At 47.6% G+C, this 11,543-nt stretch overlaps 1 long non-coding RNA gene across 1 annotated transcript; it reads left to right on the top strand.

The window, feature by feature from the left end:
* The first annotated feature begins 1,598 nt into the window (after positions 1-1,598).
* Positions 1,599-5,967, top strand: LOC120229903. The gene is made up of 3 exons (XR_005527869.1): positions 1,599-1,946; positions 5,192-5,464; positions 5,680-5,967. It is a non-coding gene; the product is annotated as an uncharacterized LOC120229903 (long non-coding RNA).
* Positions 5,968-11,543: the final 5,576 nt, after the last annotated feature.

Genomic DNA, 11,543 nt, shown 5'->3' with positions numbered 1-11,543 from the left:
AGGAGCGGGGGCGTGGCCAGAGTCTGGGGCGTGGCTAGGGCCCGGGAGTGGGCGGGGCCCCAGAGCTCTGGTGCTGGAGCTTGCGCGTTGCCCCTTCTCCGCGGAGCGGGCGCCCTGGGTTCAGGATGGGTATCGGGTCGGGGGCTGGAAGCAGGTCTCTGAATCAGGGCCAGGTTTTCGCCTCTTTTTCTTCTAAGGAGGGGGTATCTCTCCCATCATCTTACTACCCTGGCCCATAAAGGGGACAGTCTCCAGTGTACTTGGGAGAGACAAGCTTGGGTGTGAAACTGGTTTTGCTTATTGCTAAATGTGAGACCTTTGGAGAGTTCTGTGATCTTCTGATCTCAAGTTTTCTCGTCTATAAACTGGAGAGATGGCACATTCTCGTAACGTTTATGGTTGAAGTGCCAGGCATCTGGTCAGTAGGAATACGTGTTAGTTATTATCCAGGGAATCCTAGGATTTGGAGCAGAATGAGACACCTCACACTTTGAATACATGCCCACAGCTTTAAAGAGATTCCAGTCTATTTTTTGAAACAAAACTTCGGTATTATGTACTGGGTTAAAGCGGGGAGAAAAGCTGGTTTGGGGGAAAGTTCTGTCTTGACCTTAAGCTCAGAAACCTTTGGGATACCTTGGGAAGTTTGTGGGTGCATTTCAGAAACCCGTTTGCTGGCAGAGGAGCCCCTGGGGATAGAACTTACCAGAAGGGGAGAGGTGTCCAGACACCATCAGCTAGATCCAACACTGGTTGAGTACAGTCTGCCGACCAGGCCTGGTAGTTTGCATGTCAGCCCCATGGAGGACAGGGGGTGTTTGACTGAAATCTCCAGAAGGTGTTGGTACACATCAGTCCTGCCCGGGACCGTCCCCCCCCCTCCCTCCCCCTCCAGCGCCCAGTAGCATAGAGCACACAGGGCCAGGGCCATGTGCCTCTTCAGCAGAGCCCTTAGTATATTAGCTGCAGCAGGAGGCAGTGGGACCTGGGGGACCCAGCTGTATAGTCACAGTTGCTGGCCCCAGGGACTGAGCTGCCTCATGAGAAGTAGCAGAGCCGAGGTGTCTGGCAGCACGGGGCTGTTGTGAAAGCCACACCCTGGACATTCTCAGAAAGACCTGGGTTCCTTTACAGTAACCATGGAGCCTGTGGGAATTGATGGAGACAAGAGCCAGTGATGGGTCATCACTTTGAGCATCGCCCCACTTTCCCCCCAGGCTTGTGAGCTCCTGAGCACACACAGGCATATAATCTCCAGCCTTAGGCTCCTTCTTGTCACTTCAAGGCTGACAGTCTTAATTCCAAGTCACTTTCATTCCACTGCTCTTCACCAAACTCTGGTCCTAAACTCTGAGAGGGGCCTACCCACAGCCAGTATACCATACTACCCTTCATTCACACATTCGTGTGTCGACCGTGGGTGGTCTGCCCTGTGCCAGGTGCTGTGGCGAGTCCCCGAGGTGCACTTGATAACTACTTATCAGGCTTGAGTGCTCAGGACCTCTAGAAGCAGTCCGCCCTGGGCCCAACCTCAGCTCTCCACTAGGCAGCATTTACTAAAATATTAAGCCCCTCCGATGCACCTTTACCGAGCTACCTGCTGGAAATCCTTTTCTCTTCTCTACTCTTACTATTACTAGTTATGTGACCTTGACAAGTTACTTAATCTCTTAGTTTCCTCCTGTGAAAAAATGAAGATGTTAAATAGTATCCATCTTATAGGATTGCTGTGAGAGGTACATGAGTTAGGACAGGGAGAGCATCTAGACAAAACATGGAGCGTTATCAAGACTCAGCAAATGTTATTCACTCTTATTACTACTCTTGTAATTGGTATGAGTTAGACCAGCACTTCAGAACCTGGACTATGCCAAGAATTACCTGGGGATTTTGCTAAGTTGAAGATTCAGATTCGGCAGGACCGGCACGTGATGTCTCTTTGTGAGGTATGGGCCACAGTGAGTAGCACATGAATAATGTTTTCTTTATGTTAGAAGTTATTTATAGTTTCTATAGTTAGAAGTTATTTTTTTTCTCCTTCAAGTCATATTTCCATTTCACACCCCTCTGCACACACATACTCAGAATACTATCCTAATACAGGATACTTTTAAAAAATATCTAATTTATTGTCAAGTTGGCTAACATACAGTGTACACAGTGTGCTTTTGGTTTCGGGGATAGATTCCCGTGGTGCATTGCTTACATACAACACCGAGTGCTCATCCCAACAAGTGCCCTCCTCAGTGCCCATCACCCATTTTACCTGTCCCCTGCTCCCCTCCCAATCCACCCTCAGTTTGTTTTCTGTATTTGAGAGTCTCTTATGGTTTGCCTCCCTCTCTGTTTGAAACTATTTTTCCCTCTTCCCTTCCTCCGTGGTCTTCTATTGTTTCTCAAGTTCCACCTATGAATGAGAACATGTGATATCTGTCTTCGCTGACTTATTTCACTTAGCATGATACCCCCCAGTTCCATCCGCATTGTTGCAAACGGCAGGATTTCATTCTTTGTCCTTGCCAAGTAGTCTTCCACTGCTAATACAGGATATTTTTATGCTTGGATGTCTCTTACTCATCATCCATCCTAATTCTCTGCCGCAGAAATATCAACACGCATGGCTGGAATGTTTGCGTTAACCAGACACCATACTGTAAGTCAGGGACACAGCCCGTGTCCTCAGTGAATTCACAGTCCAGCGAGGAGGATAGATGCATAAACAGATGATCACCAGGCGGTGGGATAGAGGCGGTGAGGACTAGCGCTTACGGAAGAAGGAAGGAGGCGGAGAAGGAAATGAAGCCAGAGCCCCACAGGAGTAGGGATTTACATACTTCGTGTGGAAGCTGAACATGTGTACAGTGCTGCAGGCGGGGCCGACAGAATGAGCAAACGTTTAGAGTCAGGAAGCATGGTGCCGTGGGGGAGAAAACAGAAGTTTAAGGCAACAGTGGTGAGAAATGAGCCAGAGAAATGGGTTCCGACACAGAGTGTCAAGGTGGGGAGCCATAGGAAGAAGGGGAGGCAAGGAAGAGAGCGGGCGAGAGGGGGAAAAAAAATACCTGGGCAGGAGGGATGCCGAGGAGAGGGCAGGTGTGTTTGCTCCTAGGTCAAGGTAGGTGTAAGGATATTCACCAGCCATGCACGCTGGCATCTTTGGGAGTCATTTCCATCTTGTTGGCTCCCATGTGGGTCTCTATCCAGCCAAGACCTTGCTCCACACCCTGGCCTTCTGATTCAACAGGGCAACTAGACTGTGAGTCTCTTGGGGGTAGAGTTTTGTTTTATTTTGTCTTAGTATTCCCAGCACCTGGTGCTCAGATGGAGCCAAATTTAGATTTGCTGAGTAAGCGAGTTTATTTCTTGCTCTGCGTGGGGGAAGGCTGCATCCAGTCCAAGTTATTCTACATGGGAATGGAATATGGATGTTTACAGTTTCTCTGCGTCAGGCTTCCCAAAGAGGTCCATCTTGGAGGGCAGACATTGTTACAGTCACAAATGAGGTTTTAGGGTAAATCTACTTGAAAGATTGATCCCTTTAAAATGAGCAGTTAGGCATCCAACTCTTGATTTCGGCTCTGGTCATGATCCCAGGGCTGTGGGATCGAAGCCTGCATCAGGCTCTGTCCTGAGCACAGAGCCTGCTTAAGATTCTCTCTCTCTCTCTCTCTCTCTCTCTCTCTCTCTCCCTCTTCCCTGCTCATGCTCTCCACCTCCCTTCTCTAAAATAAGATAAAATAGGGGCGCCTGGGTGGCTTGGTCGGTTAAGCATCCAACTTTCGCTTAGGTCATGATCTTGCAGTTCGTGGGTTCGAGCCCTGCGTTGGGCTCTGTGCTGACTGCCAGCTCAGAGCCTGGAGCCTGTTTCAGAGTCTGTGACTCCCTCTCTCTCTGACCCTCCCCTGCTCACGCTGTCTCTCTCTCTCTCTCCTAGAAATAAATTTAAAAAACATTAAAAAAAATAAAATAAAAATAAAATAAAATAAAATAATAAAATAAATAAAATAAAATGTCAGAGGCCCTAGTAAGCCTTGGGTAGTCACCGGGCTGTCTGCAAAGATTCCAATATTCCTCCTTGCAGGCACGCAGTAGGGTCTCACTTCCCTGTGACGGGTGGTTTGCTTGTTCAGTGCTATGTGGGAAGTCGTGAAGAGGCAGAAGCCTTTAAGAGCCAGAGTGTGACTCACCATACACAGCCAGCCCTACCTGTGCCCCAGAAACCAGGTAGCGGAGGCCGTGTCTGTCTGAGCCCCCGAGTGAGGGGACAGGGACCAGAGATGCCCTTCTACCTCTAATGGACATACAGTGTGAGTGAGCAATAAACCTTTTTTGTTTTAATCCACGAAGATTTTGGGCTTATTTGTTAGGCAGCATAGCACAGCTTTTCATGTCTAATACGACAACTCAGACTGCTATAGTTCACTTGCTACAGTGATGAGATCCAGGGACCATGCACATGAGTGCACATAGATCATGATCATTGTGACTTATGTTTTAAGAATCAAGGTCTGCATTTTCACACATGCTTAAACACATAGAGGAAAACACGTTTAAAATGGGTGTGACTCGTGTTTCTAATTCATTCCTCTTAGAGAAGTTTTATGAATCATACTTTCCTAACTCCTCCTTCCACTCAACCTAACCCCCCTGTGTGGTATATACAAGTTGTGCTTTTACTTTATGTCCTCAGAACAATCGGAGAACATTTGGCCCCTTCCACTGTGCAGTTTATCGGAGACTATCATACATAATTAGAAGCTGTCTCTTCTCTCTCCTTTCCTTTTTGTGTAAGTGATTCTAGCTCTTTGCTTCTTCTTATCAGTCATATGTTATACACTTAGGAGAGATAAGGGGAAAAAAATGTGTTTCACCCGAGGGCAGCCGCGTGCGGAGTACAGGGATCCTGCCTGCCCATAAGGGTGCAGACAAGATCAGCTTGGAGCCAGGAGCCACACCGTGAAGATGTCCCATTGGTCACAGCCCCCCATGTAGATGACGGGCCCACAATTCTTTAGTAACTTTGGCCTTAGGATTTCGCAGGGGAGGAAGCTGAAGGAATTCAACATTGTTTCTTCCCTCCCTCAAGGGAACTCGAGAGTCACATTTGATATTTCCCCCCACATATGTCCTTTCATTAAAAAGAAAAGAGGAGCTAAACCGTTTGTCTTTTGGATGCGCTTTTCTCTTTCAGTTTCCACCTGCTTATAGATGAAGAAGTGATTTCGGGACCTCGTCACAGATTTAGTCTGTGTGTCCGCGGACGGCAAGAGTCTTCTCTGGGCTGTCCACGTGTAATTACTGACGCCACAGTTACTAACAACAAAGACGACAACGAAAACCACGGGTGAGGACAGTAACTGGCCTCCCTGACCGGCGTGGGGCCAGGCGTCTAGCTCAGCCCTTCGCAGGCAGTAGCGGACTTAAACCTCTCAGCAGCCTTCGAGATCTTATTCCCAGTCCACGGGTAAGAAAATGCCGTCAGGGAGGTTACGGGACTTGCCAGAGCAGAAGCTAGGATGGGAGCCGTGGTCTGAGTGGCCCCCGCCCGCGCCCCCAGCGCATCCTACCCATCTCGCCACGCTGCCTCCCTCCACGGGCGCCCTTCCCGGGGAGCCCCTGGCCCTCGGCCTGCCTCCTGGCCTGTCCACCTCCCCCTACGGTGCTCCGTCTGCTTCACAGGCGTCCCGCTCTCCGAAGGTGAGGGGTGCATCCCTCCTACAGCCAGAGGGCCATGCCGCCTCCTCCACCCATCCAAGGACAGGCTGACTCCAACAGTGTCCTCCTTTGGAGCCAACGGAAGGGCCTCAGACACTGAACTGACATTGAACTCCGCCTGGTGCGGAGCAGCACTGCCACCGTGTGGGCAGTGCGGGGACAACCACGGTGGCCGACCGGGAACCAGCCACAGAAGCCAGCGTTCCTGCACTTACTTAAAGTCTGTGGACACTTAAGGGACTGAGCACCCAGGCGCCCCTTGTGGGGATGAGCACTGGGTGTTACATGGAAACCAACTTGACAATAAACTATTTAATAAAGTTTGTGGAGCACCTGCTGGGTGTCCTGGACTCGACTAGGCGCCTTCTGTTGCTGCGGCCGCTGCCGAGACTCCTCTGGGGAGTGAAGTAAATTGTGTCAGTGATCTGGGCTCTAGTGAACGTCTGGCATTTCTTCACCATTTATTTGGGGGCACTGTCGTCCCGGGGCAATTCGCGACACCCGGAGTTTATAAAGATGCATCGGCTTGGGGCGCCTGGGTGGCTTAGTCGGTTAAGCGTCCGACTTTCGCTTGGGTCATGATCTCGCGGTTCGTGGGTTCGAGCCCCGCGTCGGGCTCTGTGCTGACTGCCAGCTCAGAGCCTGGAGCCTGTTTCAGTCTGTGACTCCCTCTCTCTCTGACCCTCCCCTGCTCACGCTGTCTCTCTCTCTCTCCTAGAAATAAATAAAACATTAAAAAAAAATTCAAAAAAAAAAAGATGCATCGGCTTTGTGCAGCAGGGGTTCCTTTGCCTCCAAGGTTCTGGGGACAGGCGGGCACACAGAGAAACACAGGACGCCAGTTTCTCACCGCCCTGATGCGGGCTCCACCTCAATGGCTATGAAAGAGCAGGAATATGTCTTTCTAGGACACGTCTTTGCTTCTTTTTGTATCAACTGGGAAATACTGGGGCGTCTGAGTGGCTCAGTCAGTTACGCGTCTGACTCTTGGTTTCGGCTCAGGTCATGAGCTCACGGTTCATGAGATTGAGCCCCACATCGGACTCCATGCTGACAGTGTGGAGCCTGCTTGGGACTCTCTCTCTCTCTCTCTCTCTCTCTCTCTCTCTCTCCCCCAAAATAAATATATTAAATAAATGAACATTTAAAAAACAGGTAAGTACTACATTAAAAGCTTATCCTAGAAACTTAGAAAATAGAGAAAACCAGAAAATTATACCTGACCTCTTTACCCTGACACTATCAGTGTTAACATTTTGATGTATTTCCTCTCTGCTTTTTTTTTCCTGCATTTTTTCTGCAAGTAACTGTGCCTGTATATGATCTTACATTTTACTGTGTCACGTAGCACAGTATCAGCATAATAACAGAGGGCACATTCTGAGCACCCATCTCATCCCAGGCCCTTTGCCAGAGCCTTTCAGTGTCATGTCATGAAGCCATAGAACAATCTTAGGAGATGGTATTACTATCCCTCTTTATTTATTTATTTATTTATTTTTATTTTGAGAGAGAGAGAGAGGCAGAGAGTGAGGATCCCAAGCAGGCTCTGCACAGTCAGCCAAGCCCAGCGTGGGGCTCAAGCCCACAAACCTTGAGATCACGACCTGATCCGAAAGCAAGAGTCAGACACTTAACCGAATGAGCCCCTCAGGCGCCACAATGATTCTTCTTCTTCTTTTTTTTTTTTTTTAAATGTTTATTTTTGAGAAAGAGAGAGAGACAGAGACAGAGAGCAAGTGTGGGAGAGACAGAGAGAGAGGGAGACACAGAATCTGAAACAGGCTCCAGGCTCTGAGCTGTCAGCACAGAGCCTGACATGGGACTTGAACTCACGAGCCATGAGATCATGACCTGAGCCGAAGTCAGATGCATAGCAACTGAGCCACCCAGGTGCCCCCAATGATTCTTCTTTTAATAGACAAGACGACTAAGGCTCAGAGAGGATCCAAACATCCACACGTCTCTCGCCCCTCAAAGTCTGGGCCATGTCACTGCGTGGCTTCAGCAACGCTCATTTAATATCTGCATTGCTCTCCCTGCGTCCCTGCCCTGTGCTGCACCTGCCTACTTGCCCTTCCTTTAGACCTCTATTTAGTTGCTGCTAATCTCGTTTAGCTGATGTCCAGATTGCTGCCACAAGCCTGTCTAAACATACCTTTTTCTAGCTCTAGGATTAATTTCTTAGAGTGGCTTTTCAGAAGTGTGTTTCCTCGTCAAGAGTTTGGACTTTTCACGGCTGCTGGTAGTTTTGAATTGCTTCTCAGCGGAGTTGCACATTGGTACACATCAGCCCTGTAACCGGAAGTGCGTGGCAATGCCAGTTTCACGGCATCCTCACCAGCACTGAGGGTTGATTTCTGTTTCAGGCTAACTGATGATAGGGGCCGCTGGCTGGCTCAGTGGGTAGAGGGTGAAACTCTTGATCTCAGGGTCATAATTCTGAGCCCCATGTTGGGTGTAGAGCTTACTTGAAAAAACAAAACAAAACATGATAAATGGCCTGATAAGAAAATCTGCGATAAGTGGATGGTTTTGTGTGCCTTTCGTCGTTAGAAAGGGTGAAATCCCTTTTGCTTCTCACCACTGTGCTGGTGCTTTCTGCCTCCTTGGTCTTCCCAGAACATCTCTGCTATCATGGTTCCTTCTCAGCTTGGGCCCAAGGACTCTCCCAGGGGGTCTGGAGATAGAATTCTGGGGGTTTGGGGGAAAAAATATCTTTGTTTTTATAAAACCGTTACTGAAGAAGCAGCCCTACTATCGCACCATGAATGCAGGCAGCAGCCACCAAATTGTACCAGGAGCTGTGATATGCTCAGCGACACTTGGAGATGACAGTAGTTACTAGACATGCCGCTAGACTTGTGTTCGGATGTGTTAATAAACAAACACATTTACTACCACATCACACATTTGTTTATAACATATTTTGCTAACTGTGTTTTAATACCATTGTTTTCCTTTGTAATCCTAGGGTTTCTTTAAGTAAATATATTAAGTTTTATTTTATTTTATAATTTTTTTAAAAATTTTTTTATGTTTTATTTATTTCTGAGAGAGACAGACAGCGTGAGCAGGGGAGGGTCAGAGAGAAAGGGAGACACAGAATCCAACACAGGCTCCAGGCTCTGAGCTGTCAGCACAGAGCCCGACGCGGGGCTCGAACCCACGAACTGTGAGATCATGACCTGAGCCGAAGTCGGACGCTTAACCGACTGAGCCACCTAGGTGCCCCTATTTTATTTTATTTTTTAAAGGATAATGTTTTTCTAATGTTTTTTTAAATAAATGTTTAAAAAAATTTTTTTTTTAGAGAGAGACAGAGAGTGTGTGCAAGCTGGAGAGGGGCAGAGAGAGAGGGAGACAGAGGATCCAAAGCTGACAGCACAGAGCCTGCTTCTGGCGCTTGAACTCACGAAGTTGGATGCTTCACCAACTGAGCCACCTAGCCATCCTTATTTTATTTTTTATATTTATTTATTTATTTATTTATTTATTTTGAGAGAGACAGAGACAGTAAGAGTGAGGGAGGGGCAGACAGAGAGGGAGACACACACACAGAGAGGGAGAGAGAGAGAGAGAGAATCCCAACCAGCTGCCTGTCCAGAGCCTGATGTAGGACTCAAAACTCCTGAACCTCAAGATCATGACCTGAGCCGAAACCAAGAGTGAGATGCTCAACCAACCGAGCCACCCAGGTCCCCCAAATAAATAAATTAAATTTTAAAATGCTATTCTGAGAAGCGATCCATAGCCTTCACTTGACTACTGGTGGGGTCCTAGCAAAAATCAAGTTCAAAATTCCTGTCCTACAAATCTTTGTTATAGAAGAATTCCAAATAAATTCATAGTACCGCTCAGGGAGAGGCAGTTCCTCGCCCCTTGAGTGCTCACTGGGAAGCAAAAGGAGTGCCTCCACAGTTGAGAAATCTTCAGACACCTCCTTAACCCAGTGACCAAGGTCAATGTGACCAGTGACAAGTCATGTCGATGGCGTGCATCTGTGATAGGATGTGGTGAGAAGGGCAGCCCACCTCTTGACATTCTTCCCCCTCAAATCCAAACCCAGATCTAGCCATTAGCAAACATCAGACAGCCCAGATTCAGGGACATTCTCCAAAATATCTGATCAGCACCCTTCAAAAGTGTCAAGATCATGGGAACAATAAAAACCAGAGAGCAGCCACAGACTAGAGGAGTCTGAGACAGACTAAATGCAACACACCCTTTCAGCTGCTTCCACTGCCGAGGTGGAGAAAAGTACAAGATGGTTCTGGAACATCTCGTGCCAGCAAGCAACAAGTTCTTCAGAAACCTTGGGGTCACGTAGAAAAGATACAGAAGCCAGCTTGAATGGGTTTTTCACTGAGTGTGGGGACAAGGAACAATTTGAGAGTGAAGATAAATAATGAGAGTAATAATTTGCTGGGGAAAAAAATAGAAAACCATTAGCTTACATTGATACAAATAAAGAAGAACACAACTGAAAGTTGGATGAGGAATGGGATATGCACAAATTTAAACACCCCCCTACTTACTAAGCCCTCAGTTAACGATATTTACTACAACAATGGACAAATGCTTATAAACTACAGAGGGAAATGAGAGACTTTACAGTGGAGAGGCTTGGCAGACATCACCTTAATTAAATGATCAGAGTGGACATTGTCAGGTGCAGGGGTGGGGACAGGAGGGACATGGAAATTGAGTGCTACCTTCCAGGGAGCAGTGAGAAAAAACTACCTATTACCACCTCTCTGCTATCCCTATCAGAGAGGCATTGTCTGACTTTAATTGTGAGAAAATTTCAAGCAAACCAAAATCAAGGGACATCTTACAAAAGAAATGGCCTGTGCCCTTCAAAAATATCAAGGTCCTGATACACAATAAAGGACAGGTCTCCCGGATTGAAAAGGACTAGGGTCAGGAAACTAAATGAAATGTGTACACACAACCATGATTTTCCTTTCTCTTAAAGCTCATCAGTGAAACAACTGGAGAAATTTGAATAAGGGTCTTGGATTAAATAACGGTGTTGTATTAATGTTAATTTCTTGATTTTGACTGTGATTGTGCTTAGGTAAGGGAGGAAATGACCTTGATGGTACGAAACGGTAAAATATTTGCGAGTATTGGGACATCAGGTCAGAAACAAATGTTTCAGTAAAAATAAAGTTCTTTGCACCTGTACTCACAACTTTTATGTAAGTTCATGATTATGACCGGGAGAAGCTGAGGCTACTTTTTTGTGGCCATTTTATTTTTCAATCCAATAAAACATTATGGGTGTTTTTTTCCCAGTCTGCCACAAACAATGTCCAGAATAGAACTCTTGTTTTCCAACCCTAAATATACTTACTTCTTTCTCTCTCAGAAAACGACCCCGAACATCTACCTTCTTGCTTAAGGCAAAAACCTTCTTGGTCTCAAACCCTGCATCTCACCCACAGCAAGTCTTACCAAGTCCAGCTCCAAAGCGGGTCTTGAATCTGTTCACTTTCCATTGCTGGTCCCGCCCCCTCACTGAGCCACTGCTGGGCGGCTGGGAAGGAGATGGTCATGGGGACGCCCGTGGGAGCCCGCTTCCTCTGCGTACTCTCCAGCCGGGTGGCGGCGGGCCTGAGGCTGGGGCTGGAAGAATGCTAATGGGCAGCTGAACTTGAGTGGAGGAGAGAGAAGACCTATCGGAACTCACCGAGGCCCTCGGCATCTGGCCATCCGTGCCCGTGACTGCAAGGCGCCCTTAAGAGAGTCCTGGCATCACTCCTGCCTTCAAACGTCATGTGAATGAGCTTCTTCTTTGGGCCAAGTCTAGTTGGAACCGTACG

This window comes from Hyaena hyaena, unplaced genomic scaffold, assembly GCF_003009895.1.
Source record: "Hyaena hyaena isolate Hyena2069 unplaced genomic scaffold, ASM300989v1 scaffold_36, whole genome shotgun sequence".
Classification (NCBI taxonomy): domain Eukaryota; kingdom Metazoa; phylum Chordata; class Mammalia; order Carnivora; family Hyaenidae; genus Hyaena; species Hyaena hyaena.
This window is presented reverse-complemented; position numbering and strand designations above follow the sequence as displayed.